The sequence below is a fragment of the Heptranchias perlo genome, chromosome 16, assembly GCF_035084215.1.
Source record: "Heptranchias perlo isolate sHepPer1 chromosome 16, sHepPer1.hap1, whole genome shotgun sequence".
In the NCBI taxonomy this organism is placed as follows: domain Eukaryota; kingdom Metazoa; phylum Chordata; class Chondrichthyes; order Hexanchiformes; family Hexanchidae; genus Heptranchias; species Heptranchias perlo.
In genome coordinates, this window is record NC_090340.1 from 62,975,649 (window position 1) to 62,989,181 (window position 13,533).

Genomic DNA, 13,533 nt, shown 5'->3' on the forward strand with positions numbered 1-13,533 from the left:
CCAGCAGGTTCAGTTCTCAGTCTCTGCTGAGGTAGTTTCATCCAGCGCAGCACTTGCTGTGGTCCAGGCTATTCTCTGATTAATTGGCTTACCCTAATAGATCATTTGCTCTGTGGACCCTCTCTGTGTCAAGGCACAGGGAAGAACTGAATCTCCCCATAATTTGCAAGTATTTGGGAAGGAGAGGAGTCTGCATTCCAACACTTGTAACACCTGTATGTTTTGTTATTGTTAATCCAAACAATCGTATTGGGTACACAAGGCAACAGGGTGGGTGCTTGGAAGAGGAGACAGAAGAAGTCGAAAAAGGCGCAGAGCTGAATCTAAAAAAGCAAATACCTGATCCAAGCACAAAATTCCAATGCATCGCCACCATTCCATTCCTTAATCTTGAATGAAGTCCATGGATCTGTAATGTTATACTTCTTTCAGCAGTTAGCTCAGTAAATTTTACACAACACTACCAAAGGACAAATTCAAGATAAATAAAACCATGCCAAGTCTAACCTGTCAATCAGCTGCACTATTCAGGCCATTTCTCACCACATTGGAAAGACTATTTACTATGATTGGTGACTCAGTGACGAGGGGTCAGTTTAAAATAGTCACTAAGAGAGTGAGGAGAGGGGTTTGAAGAAACTTCTTTTATTCAATGTTGTTGGAGCATGGAATGATTTGCCACAGGAAGTGGTTGAGTCAGAGACTATTGCATCTTTTAAGGAAATATCGGATAAATATTTGAAGCAGAGGAAAATATAGGGCTATGGGGGGGGGGGGGGGGGGGGGGAGGGAAAGAGAGCAGGGCAGTGGGATTGTTTTGCATTGCTCTACACCCAGTTAGCCCAGACAAAATGGGCCGAATGACCTTTTGCGGTGCTATAAACTTCTATGGCTCTAAATGCAATGCTCACCACTGCACTCATTTCTAAAGCCATTCCAAAGCACGCTTAGCTCAAATTGCAACCAATCTGCCTCAGTATAACCTCCAACAATAACCACCTTGTAAAAGACATTTTTGTGCATTTCTCGTTCAACTGAATCTAAATGAGCTCCAGAGAACCCAACTCCTCCAAAGTATATTTTTATATATTTACGCAGAGCTCTGAGCTCGAGAAGTTGACCTGTTTAAGAATTTCTTCCATTGCTTAAGCCGCTAACCTCTGCTCTTATTCCAAGTTTTTGCACTGTGAGCGATAGGAACACACACACACACACACAGGGTCAACAGTATTAAGGCAGAGGCTGTTCCTGAAATAGCTCTCCGCTGTAAAATCTTGAAAAATTCTAAAGGTTTGTTTTTAAAACCACAAGCTTGATTTCTTTAGCTCCAACCTTCAGAACCTTTTCTCACTTGCTTCATAAGGTCAAAATACTTTGTCCCACATAATCATTTTCTCTTCACCCACACTGTGGCCTACTCCATCTCATTATTCCCAAAAATGGATAACTTCTTCCCTCCTTCAGACATCACAGCCTCCTGTAATCTACAGGCTGTTAAAACCCAAGTTTGGTGTCACCTAATCAATACTTCGACTTACCTCATCCTCTCTCCTACTCTTTCAGCCTTGGTGATGCCTTTCACTATAGGCCTTGGCCCTTCAATTCAATCTTACAGCACAGGCGGCCATTCGGCCCACTGTGCCTGTGCCGACTCTTTGAAAGAGCTATCCAATTAGACGTGTCCCACAAACCCTCCCCACTCTTTCCCAATAGCCCTGCAAATTTTGCCCCTTCAAGTATTTATCCAATTCCCTTTTGAAAGTTACTATTGAATTTGCTTCCACCGCCCTTTCAGGCAGTACATTCCAGATCATCATAACTCGCTGCATAAAAAGATTTCTCCTCATCTCCCCTCTGGTTCTTTTGCCAATTACCTTAAATCTGTGACCTCTGGTTTCCTACCCTCATACTAGTAGAAACAATTTCTCATAATTTACTCTATCAGAATCCCTCAATTTTGAACACATCAATTAGCCTCCTTTGGAAAAAAACTTCCAACAGCTGTGCTGGTTTCAAATGAGTTTAAGGATGGAATATTTTAGCAATTTTATAATGCCAACTTTAGCAAAATCCTTTCCCACCTAAATTCTGAAGCACCGAATGTCAACCCCAGTACCTGGCTCATGTTATGGGAACCCAGATACTAGTTGACAGTAGGTTCAATATCTCCGCTGAAATCTTACTAAGTTTCGGAAACAAAGCTATTGAAATTAGCATTAGTTACCATGCAGGAAAAAAAAAACTGAAGGTTTACTGGTTCAACATCACACCTCGCTTAACCAAATTACCATGCAAATCATACAGCCCCGTTTTATACTCTACATTAGTACAATGAAACTTCAACCTTTGGATTAATTGGTCCCATTGAATATTTTCCACCCTGCGGACATGCCTCCCAACTCTTCCATCCTTACCCTAATGCTTTGAGGTTATTCCCCTCTCTCCAGTAACACCAAGATGGATGCACCACTTAGCATTAGAACTTGGATCTGCACCAACATGGCAAATCACAATCTCAGGAATACCACAGAGAACCATAAAGCACAAGCCAGGTCATGAAGCGGGGAGGGGGAGGCAAGGGAAAAAAAGACTGATCAAATACGTAATGCCCCCCACCACCCTACCCCCCCCCCTCCCCACACCCCCAATCTCCCCTCAGCCATGCCAGAGTGTAAACTGCCAAGCCAAGGTCATCCACTTCTCCCACAAAGAGGGACAGAACCTCAAGAGGAAGACAACTTGACACCATCTAGGGGCCAATTTTAGAGCAGGAACGATGAAGGTCAGGGATCAGGCTGTATCTGTCTACATTTACGGCAAGGCATTCCCATAATACTGGGAGTGAAGGGGAGAAATACAACAGAAAGAGGTACTCGCACTGCCAGCAAACATCACCAATAAATCCAATAACGATTTCAGGAGAAACTTCTTTACTCAGTGGTTAAAATGTGGAACGCACTACCACATGAATTAGTTGAGGTGAATAGTATAGATGCATTTAAAGGGAAGCTCCATAAGCACATGAGGGAGAAAGGAATAGAAGGATAAGCTGATTGAGTGAGGTGAGATGAGAAGAAGAGGAGTAGGAGGAGGTTCATGTGGAGCATAAACATCAGCATAGACAAGTTGGGTTGAATGGCCTGTTTCTTTCTGTACTGTAGACTCGATGTAATTCTATATGACACATACTGGTCATAATTTCATGGCAATCAATTGGCACAGTCTCTGAAGGGTTCCTCTGTAGACAAGAGTCCATACCCTACAGTAACACAACCCAGGCTCAGGTGCCCATTAGAGAGTTCTTCACATGAAGCAGTCATTTTTGAAAACTTTATTAACACTCCTGGGTCCCTCCACACTCCACCCTGACTTCCAAAAAAAGTGTTAGCTATCCAAATAAAAAATGTCATTGACAAAAATGTTTATCAGTAAACAGCAATATAAATCATGTTTTAGCAAAATATAGAAATCTGATGGGGGGAATCCCAAGGGGTCTTTGAACCTATGAACCCCCAAGGGTCTGGGAGTACCAGTTTGAAAATCTATGTGACGGAAGATATTAACAGAGGATGCATGTATTCACTACATTCTGGGCACTGTGCAAGAACCAGTATCACTGGAAGCAGCAGCGCTGTAGTTGTTTATCAGTGACTGACAGCTGCCATCCAACATCAAAACAGTGTGACTATTCATTCAGTGAAACAGTCTGCCTAGTTACTATCAGAGTACCTGCAGAACACTCTCACATTTAACAAGAGGAGAACTATTTTGCAAGTCTAATGCCAAAAGAGTTACTAAAAAATTAAAAGCCAGATAAGAAAAGAATCGGGCTACAAAACGTGCAAGAGAGAGTTTTCAGAAAATGTAGAAAACACTATCGCACTGTACGGTGCAATTGGACTGGGTGTGTGAGGTCCAAGCGTACAGTAATAGTGCGGTAACAGCCTTGCTGCCTCCACCCCAAATGTTCCTCCCCCACTGACGATAGTGACTTACCCTGAAACCCTTATCCAGACTTCTGGGCTCAAAATGGCAAAATTATGCAGAGAGGTTGCATAGACTAGGCTTGTATACCTTGAGTAAAGAAGATTAAGAGATGATCTAATTGAGGTGTTTAAGATTATTAAAGGATTTGACAGAGCAGAGAGAGAGAAACTATTTCCTCTAGCGAGGGTGGTCCAGAACAAGGGGCAAAACCTTAAAATTAGAGCTAGACAATTCAGGGGTGATGTCAGGAAGCACTTCTTCACTTGAAGGGTAGTGGAAAGCTGGAACTCTCTTTCCCCCAAAAAGCTGTTGAGGCTGGGAGTCAATTGAAAATTTTAAAAACTGAGATTGATAGATTTTTATTAGGCAAGGGTATTTAGGGTTACGGAACCAAACCAGGTAGAGTTAAGATACAGATTGGCCACGATCTAATTGAATGGCGGAACAGGCTCAAGGGGCTCAATGGCCTACTCCTGTTCCCAGGTTCTTGTCACCCACAGACTTGATACTAAGTACTGCTCAACAATTACCCCCGTCCTCACTAATTTACATGGGTCCACTGTCCCCCAACACAATTTATACTGAAAATCCTTTTCCTCATCTTCAAATGTCTCCTTGGCCTCACCCAGGGCTGTCTCAGCAAACTCCTCCAATTTTCTAGCCCCTTCCCATATTCTGAGGCTCTCCAACTCTGGCCTTTTGTGCAACTCTACTCTTTTTTCGCCCCACCACTGATGATAGGACTTTCAGCCTCCTCAACCCTTCACTCTGGAACTCCCTGCCTAAATCCCCCTGCCTCTACTTCTCTCTCCACTTTCAAAATGCTTCTCAAAAACTAGTTTTCCACCAAGTTTTCAGGCATCCTTTCTGATCTCTCCTTCCTTAGCTCAGCAGCCACTCCATCTATTTCCATCATAACGTATGAATCGAGACAGCTGATGTCAGAGTCCAGCCTACTAATCCTGTCCACACATGCACTTTTTCCAGCTGAATTCACTGGTTAGGAATTAGGCACGACTGACTTTTCCCCTTCCTTGTCCAAATGGCCATATTTCAGATTGTGTCTTTAATCTTGTGGGAAAACACAACCAAGCCCAATACTACTGCCATTCCCTGTCCAGACAGGCACCCTTTCCCATGGGGGTCTTGGATAATGATCAGGGGTAGTTGATTTCCCACTCTCTAAACCAGGGCACTGAGGCCAATTGTAACCCAACCAACTCCAAATGCCGACACTGAGATCAGCTGATCGTAATATGCTGTTTACAGTGAGAAATAAGAGCATACAGAGGTGGTAAAAAGCCTGTTGTGCCATGCAGGCTAGCAATGCACACACATACTTCCACCGTTTTAAGACATTTTCAGTCCAGAGAAGAGCTGGCACACAGTTCCCCCTCTATCAAATGCACTCAGTGCAAATAATTTGATATTCAGGGAACCAATGGCATCTTAGATCCACCAAAATTTGGGTCTACAAATCTGCAGTCAGATCAAGAACATCTGATCCAGCCAAGTGAAGGGGTAATTCCAGGTGTTCACATTCTGGCTCACCATACTGCACAGTGGGACTCCAGCCTGCCAGTTCTCAACATTACAACAGTGACTACACTTCAAAAGTACTTCATTGGCTGTAAAGCGCTTTGGGATGTCCTGCGGTGATGAAAGGCGCTATAGAAATGCAAGTTCTTTCTCATACGAGAGGCCTCTCTTCAAACGGGAACAAAAAATGTAGTGCAAAATCACTTTTAATGAGACAAGATAATACCAACCCAAGTGCCTGCACAATGTGAAGAGAATGTTTTCATCACACAAAAGGATAATGGCATGTATTTATGTCACACCTTTAAAGTAGAAAAAAGTCCTAAGATAAACAAACGTCAGCATTAATTTGCAAAAACATTGACAGGGGACATTAAAGAACTTGGTGCGCTTCGTCTTTACACCCAGTTTACATTTAACCTCCACATACCACCTCACATTGATGGTCATTAGAACCACGCATTCAAGCTCAGCTGCAAAATATATACACCATTTATAGAACATTTAAAGAAATATTTCATAATTCTCAACAAATATACATTCCATTGAGGAATAAAAACTCCACGGGAAAAGTGATCCATCCATGCTAACTAAAAAAGTTAAGGATAGTATTAGATTAAAAAAAAGAGGCTTATAATGTTGCCAAGAAGAAGAATAATAAGCCTGAGGACTGGGAGAGTTTTAGAAACCAAAGGATGACCAAAAAAATGATAAAGAGGAAGAAAATAGAATGAAAGTAAACTAGCAAGAAATATAAAAAGATTGTAAGAGCTTCTACATGTATGTAAAAAGGAAGAGAGTAGCAAATGTAAAGGTGGGTCCCTTAGAGGCTGAGACAGGAGAAATTATAATGGGGAATAAGGAAATGGCAGAGACATTAAACAAATATTTTGTATCTGTCTTCACAGTAGAAGACACAAAAAACATATCAGAAACCAAGGGTCTAATGAGAGTGAGGAACTTAAAGTAATTAATATTAGTAAAAAAGTACTGGAGAAATTAATGGGACTAAAAGCCAACAAATCCCCTGGACCCGAAATGGTGAGAAACTATTAAATATTGGTGTTGAGGGATTTGGGTATCCTTGTAGACGAAACACAGGAAGCTAACATGCAGGTACAGCAAGCAATTAGGAAGGCAAATGGTATGTTGGCCTTTATTGCAAGGGGGTTGGAATACATGAGTAAGGAAGTCCTGCTGCAATTGTACCGGGCTTTGGTGAGACTACACCTGGGGTACTGTGTACAGTTAGGTTGGTCTCCTTACCTAAGGAAGGATATACTTGCCTTAGATGCGGTGCAACAAAGCTTCACTAGTTTGATTCCTGGGATGAGAGGGTTGTCCTACGAGGAGAAATTGAGTAGAATTGACCTATACACTCTGGAGTTTAGAAGAATGAGAGGTGATCTCATTGAAACATAAGATTCTGAGAGGGCTTGACAGGGTAGATTGTGCGAGGCTGTTTCCCTAGGCTAGCGAGTCTAGAACTAGGAGTCATAGTCTCAAGATACAGGGTTGGCCATTTAGGACTGAGGCGAAGAGAAATTTCTTCACTCAGAGGGTTGTGAATCTTTGGAATTCCCCACCGCAGATGGCTGTAGATGCTCAGTCGTTGACCACATTCAAGGCCGAGATCGACAGATTTTTTGGAGACTAAGGGAATCAAGGGATATGGGGATAGGGCGGGAAAATGGAGTTGAGGTAGAAGATCAGCCATGATCTTATTGAATGGCGGAGCAGGCTCAAGGGGCCGTATGGCCTACTCTTACTCCTATTTCTTATGTTCTTACATACAACACACTAAACTGTGATTTCTCAAATTAAAAAAAAATTGAAATGGCCTTCTGATCATGTGATTAGTGCACTTTGTTTGCAACACGAGATTGCATCAGATGGTATACATTGCACTACCAGTGCACCGTGGCTGCAGTCCAGAGGATGCACTGCCGCAACTCGCCACAGCTTCTTCCCAAACCCGCGACCACTACCACCTAGAAGGGCAAGGGCAACGGCAACAGGCGCGTGGGAACACCACCACCTGCACCTTCCCCTCCAAGTCACACACCATCCCGACTTGGAAATATATCGCCGTTCCTTCATCGTCTTGGGTCAAAATCTTGGAACTCCCTACCTAACAGCACTGTGGGAGAACCTTCACTACACGGACTGCAGCGGTTCAAGGCGGCGGCTCACCACCACCTTCTCAAGGGCAATTAGGGATGGGCCTCGCCAGCGACGCCCACATCCCATGAATGAATAAAAAAATTCACTGCCGTCAAAAGTCTAGGATCCAAGGAACTCGGACCCACATTCAAGTCAGACTCATTTCATTACTCAAGCGCTGTCACCAGACTTAATGTATGAATGCCAGCAGGAAAAAAAATGCCACTTATGCCACTATGTTTTAATGTGCCAAAACACTTCTTTGTCTGCTTAATTGAGCTCATAATCGAGGCTGACACTCCAGTGCAGTACTGAGGGAATGCTGCACCATCTTTCAGATGACACATTAAACCAAGTCCACATCTGCCCTCTCAAATGGATATAAAAGATCCCATGGCAGTATTAAAACAAGAGCAGGGGAGTTCTCCCTGATGTCCTGGACAATATTTATCTCTCAACCATCATCGCTAAAACAGATTATCCGGTCATGTATCACATTGCTGTTTGTGAGATGTTGCTGTGAGCAAATTGGCTGCCACGTTTCTCTACATTACAACAGTGACTACGCTTCAAGAAGTATTTCATTGGCTGTGAAGCGTTTGGGACGTCCTCCGGTCGTGAAAGGCCCAATATAAATACAAGTTCTTTCTTTGATCAACCAAACTGCTCCCACCATTACTTTGCCCTAGTATTAAATGGCTGAAAATGCTCTCTCCAGACACAAAATTCATTATTGTACTGCTGGGTGTATAATTGTAGTTGACATTACAAAAGTTTCACACATCCATGACAGCTTAGTCACGACACCACTTTAAATCGCTGATTCATTAACACGTTAGAAGTAAATAGATGTAATTAGTAACCACCTGCAATTAGTGCAAACTAAGCACAGGTAGAGAGCAGATATCAAGCAGCAGCCCGAAAATGCTTTTACCCTGTTAATGTGCCACTGGTGGCAGGTTTGCAGTATTCTCTCTGCTGTCTGCACACAAACAACTTGCATTTACATAGCACCTTTAAAGCAGCAAAACATCATAAGGCACTTCACAGGAACATTATCAAAACAAAATTTGACACCGAGCCACACAAAGATATTAGGACAGGTGACCAAAAGCTTGGTCAAAGAGCTAGATTTTAAGGAGTGTCTTAAAGGAGAAGAGAAAGGTGGAGAGGAGGAGAAGTTTAGGGAGGGAATTCCAGAACTTAGGGCCGAGGCAGCTGAAGGCACAGCCGCCAATGGTGGAGCAAAGGAAGTGGGGGGATGCGCAAGAGGCCAGAATTGGAGGAGCGCAGAGCGGAGGGCTGTAGGAGGTTACAGAGATAGGGAGGGGTGAGGCCATGGAGGGATTTGAAAACATGGATGAGAATTTTAAAATCGAGGCATTGCTGGACTGGGAGCCAATGTAGGTCAGCGAGCACAGGGTGGTGAACGGGGCTTGGTGCGATTAAGGAAGCAAACTCGATGGCTTTGACAGCACACGGGAAGCAACGGAAGAAGGAGGCCCTGAAATGACGGGAGTCTTTCCACTGTCAATCGAACAGAAACTACTGCCACACAGGTGCTCGAGAAAAAAGTTGGTTCTCTGAGAAAACCAGAACATTTTTAAACGGTGAATTGAGCCAAGCACCAAATAGTCTACTGTTGGTGTTTATTTTTAAATTGAAGTTGTTTGGCATAGTTTTAAAAAGACACTTGCCATTTTAGGAACATAGGAACAGGAGTAGGCCATTCAGCCCCTCGAACCTGTTCCGCCATTCAATTAGATCATGACTGATCTGCACCTCAACACCATCTACCCGCCTTAGTTCCATAACCCTTAATACCCTTGCCTAAAAAAAAAATCCAATTGATCCCCAGCCTCAGCAGCTTTTTGGGGAGTTCCAAAAATATTTCTAGAATGACACAGAAATTACAAGATCAAAACAAGACGTGTTACTGTTTATCCTCCACACGAGCAATAATACCTTTCCTAGTTACCTCTGGGATTCTAGGAGAGCGGGAAGGTATGAACTTCTCATAACATGTCCACTTGAAATGTGCAAAAACATCCAGCAGCACAATAAATAGAGGTTCTCCTTCCAAACTTGGGTTGTGCCATTGAAGGAGGCCATTCAGCCCATTGTGCCTGTGTCGGCTCTTCGAAAGAGCTATCCAATTAGTCCCACTCCCCTTCATCCTTCCCCGCAGCCCTGCCTTTTCAAGTATGTATCCAATTCCCCTATGAAAGTTACTATTGAATCTGCTTCCACCATCCTTTCAGGCAGAGAATATTTTGAGTTGTGTAACAGTTGGGTGATGTATTGCTGGTTACAGGTCAGTCATTAGTGGCGACTAGTCTACCTGAGATAAAGAATTGAGTATCGCACAAGAGGCATACAATTAAAAGCGTACTGACTCAAAATAACATTTTTCCTACAACGTACTGATATCAAAATATTGATGCATTTAATAATACTGCCAATACTATTTTAAGGGGCAATGCTGAACATTCGCGACAGCACACATCTCGTTATAAGGTCTCCCACAGAGCAAGTTATAATAGAGGCAGAGTGCGCTGTTCAAAGTACAACAGTATTCCAAGGTATTTTTACGAGGAGTGAAATTTATTCTTTATAGAACTTTCCATTGTGAGAATGGCAACCTTGCTGCTTAACCGCTGGTATAAAAACAATACTGGTTTATCTAGTAACTGGCATTGGTCCTGCTGGCTCCACTTCATTTCAACAAAAAGGGTGCAGGACAGTACCCGTTCAGCTCTCTGGTTCTTACCCACAGCGAAGTATAGTTCCCTTCCCTTCTTGCCTCTGATTGACAGAACTAGCGATTGCTGGGGTACAGTCCCACGGTGGCTATACTTCACGTGTTAGTCTAGACAGTATCAGCAAGATATATTACCGTGGAGAGCATCACAGATTACCACTTTCCAGTGGGGAGTCCCCTGAATAGCAATCAGACATGGGAACCCAGGCTGCTTTTCCCCTGCCTCCAGACCTCACCGAGTACTGTGTACAGTTGTGGTCTCCTTGTCTAAGGAAGGATATACTTTCCTTAGAGGCGGTGCAACAAAGGTTCACTAGATTAATTCCTGGGCTGAGAGAGTTGTCCTATAAGGAGGCTGGAGTAGAATGGACCTATACTCTCGAGTTTAGAAGAATGAAAAGGTGATCTCATTGAAACATATAAGATTCTGAGGGTGCTTGTCAGGGTAGATGCTGAGAGGCTGTTTCCCATGGCTGGAGAGTCCAGAACTAGGAGGCATAGTCGCAGGATATGGGGTTGGCCATTTAAGACCGAGATGAGAAGGAATTTCTTCATTCAGAGGGTTGTAAATCTTTGGAATTCTCTACCCCAGAGGGCTGTGGATGCTGAGTCGTTGAATATATTCAAGGCTGAGATAGATAAGATTTTTGGACTCTAGGGGAATCAAGGAATATGGGGATTGAGCAGGAAAGGAGTTGAGGTCGAAGATCAACCATGATCTTATTGAATGGCGGAGCAGGCTTGAGGGGCCATGTGGCCCACTCCTGCTCCTATTTCTTATGCACTTACATTCTGCCTAATACGGGAGGGTACCGACACCAATTACAGCACCTCTGCGCGAGATCAGCTTGATCGATGGAAACAAGAGAGACAAACCATTGAGTCTCTTATCTGTATGGCTCAGTGTTACACCAGGCAGTGCCCATACCAGACCCATGTGAGAGTAATAGAAGCGGCTTCATTTTTTTTTATTCGTTCATGGGATGTGGGCATCGCTGGCGAGGCCGGCATTTATTGCCCATCCCTAATTGCCCTTGAGAAGGTGGTGGTGAGCCGCCTTCTCGAACCGCTGCAGTCCGTGCAGTGAAGATTCTCCCACAGTGCTGTTAGGAAGGGAGTTCCAGGATTTTGACCCAGCGACAATGAAGGAACGGCGATATATTTCCAAGTCGGGATGGTGTGTGACTTGGAGGGGAACGTGCAGGTGGTGTTGTTCCCATGTGCCTGCTGCTCTTGTCCTTCTAGGTGGTAGAGGTCGTGGGTTTGGGAGGTGCTGTCGAAGAAGCCTTGGCGAGTTGCTGCAGTGCATCCTGTGGATGGTACACACTGCAGCCACTGTACGCCGGTGGTGAAGGGAGTGAATGTTTAGGGTGGTGGATGGGGTGCCAATCAAGCGCGCTGCTTTATCTTGGATGGTGTCGAGCTTCTTGAGTGTTGTTGGAGCTGCACTCATCCAAGCAAGTGGAGAGTATTCCATCACACTCCTGACTTGTGCCTTGTAGATGGTGGAAAGGCTTTGGGGAGTCAGGAGGTGAGTCACTCGCCACAGAATACCCAGCCTCTGACCTGCTCTCGTAGCCACAGTATTTATATGGCTGGTCCAGTTAAGTTTCTGGTCAATGGTGACCCCCAGGATGTTGATGGTGGGGGATTCAGCGATGGTAATGCCGTTGAATGTCAAGGGGAGGTGGTTAGACTCTCTCTTGTTGGAGATGGTCATTGCCTGACACGAATGTTACTTGCCACTTATGAGCCTAAGCCTGGATGTTGTCCAGGTCTTGCTGCATGCGGGCCCGGACTGCTTCATTATTTGAGGGGTTGCGAATGGAACTGAACACTGTGCAATCATCAGCGAACATCCCCATTTCTGACCTTATGATGGAGGGAAGGTCATTGATGAAGCAGCTGAAGATGGTTGGGCCTAGGACACTGCCCTGAGGAACTCCTGCAGCAATGTTCTGGGGCTGAGATGATTGGCCTCCAACAACCACAACCATCTTCCTTTGCGCTAGGTATGACTCCAGCCACCGGAGAGTTTTCCCCGATTCCCATTGACTTCAATCTGAAACAAAATGACCAGTGTGCGCCTGGGAATGTTCTGTATCGCTGATAATGCTTCTGTTCGCGCACAGTGCCGTACAGGCTGAAAGCACAATACAGGAGAGTCTTTTTCACCCCTATTCCCTGCTGTCATTGCTTCATGTCATATGCCTATATTTGGCCAAGAAAGTCTGGGATCTGTGGAGGCAAGGCTGGGCCTCTGCTCCAGGCCCCTGCAAGACTGAAACCAGGAATAGAGCACACGCCAGCATGAATGTGCATCCTACCACTCCGGGATGCTGCACATTGGCAGTTCCCCATATCCTCCACTCCCCATATTTTTTATTTGAAAGAGTTCCCAGGGAAGCAGTAGTTCTTTGACCTCAAGTGACAGCAGCTGCGGCTGATCTACAAAATAGTGATATTTACCATTCAAAATGTTCTCTATACGCCAGCATAGACCATTTGGGCTGAATGGCCTGTTTGAGCTGTAGACTCTACGTAATATGTAATTCTCCACACATTAATCGGAGGAGGAACAAAAATATAGAAACAATAGGTCATTCAGCCCCTCGAGCCTGTTCCACCATTCTATTAGATCATGGCTGATCTGTACCTCAACTCCATTTATCCGCCTTTGCTCCACATCCCTCGATACCCTTACCTAATAAGAATCTATCGATCTCAAGTCTTGAAAGTGCTAATTGACCCCCAGCAACCTCAGCCTTTTTGTGGGGGGGGGGGGGGGGGAGAAGAGTGAGTTCCAGATTTCCAGTCCCCTTTGTGTGGAGAGAAACTTGGAGTGGGAGGGGGAGGATCCAGTTGTCGTGGTCCACGTAGGTACCAACGACATGGGTAGGACTAAGAAAGAGGTTCTGCTGAGGGAGTTTGAGCAGCTAGGGACTAAGTTAAAAAGCAGAACCACAAAGGTGATAATCTCCGGATTATTACCCAAGCCACGAGCAAATTGGCACAGGGTAGGTCAGATCAGAGAGATGAATGCGTGGCTCAAAGATTGGTGTGGGAGAAGTGGGTTTCGATTC

At 44.5% G+C, this 13,533-nt stretch overlaps 1 protein-coding gene across 5 annotated transcripts in view; it reads right to left on the reverse strand.

The window, feature by feature from the left end:
- Window positions 1–13,533, reverse strand: part of LOC137333827 (granule associated Rac and RHOG effector protein 1-like) — a 181,416-nt gene that overhangs the window by 155,210 nt on the left and 12,673 nt on the right. Inside the window, exon 1 of one of the 5 annotated variants that reach the window (XM_067998190.1) lies at window positions 9,668–9,686. The exons of the other annotated variants lie outside the window; for them this stretch is intronic. The gene's annotated coding sequence lies outside the window, so the exon portion shown is untranslated. Of the gene's footprint in view, window positions 1–9,667; window positions 9,687–13,533 lie in introns of those variants that run through there. 5 annotated transcript variants of the gene reach the window in all.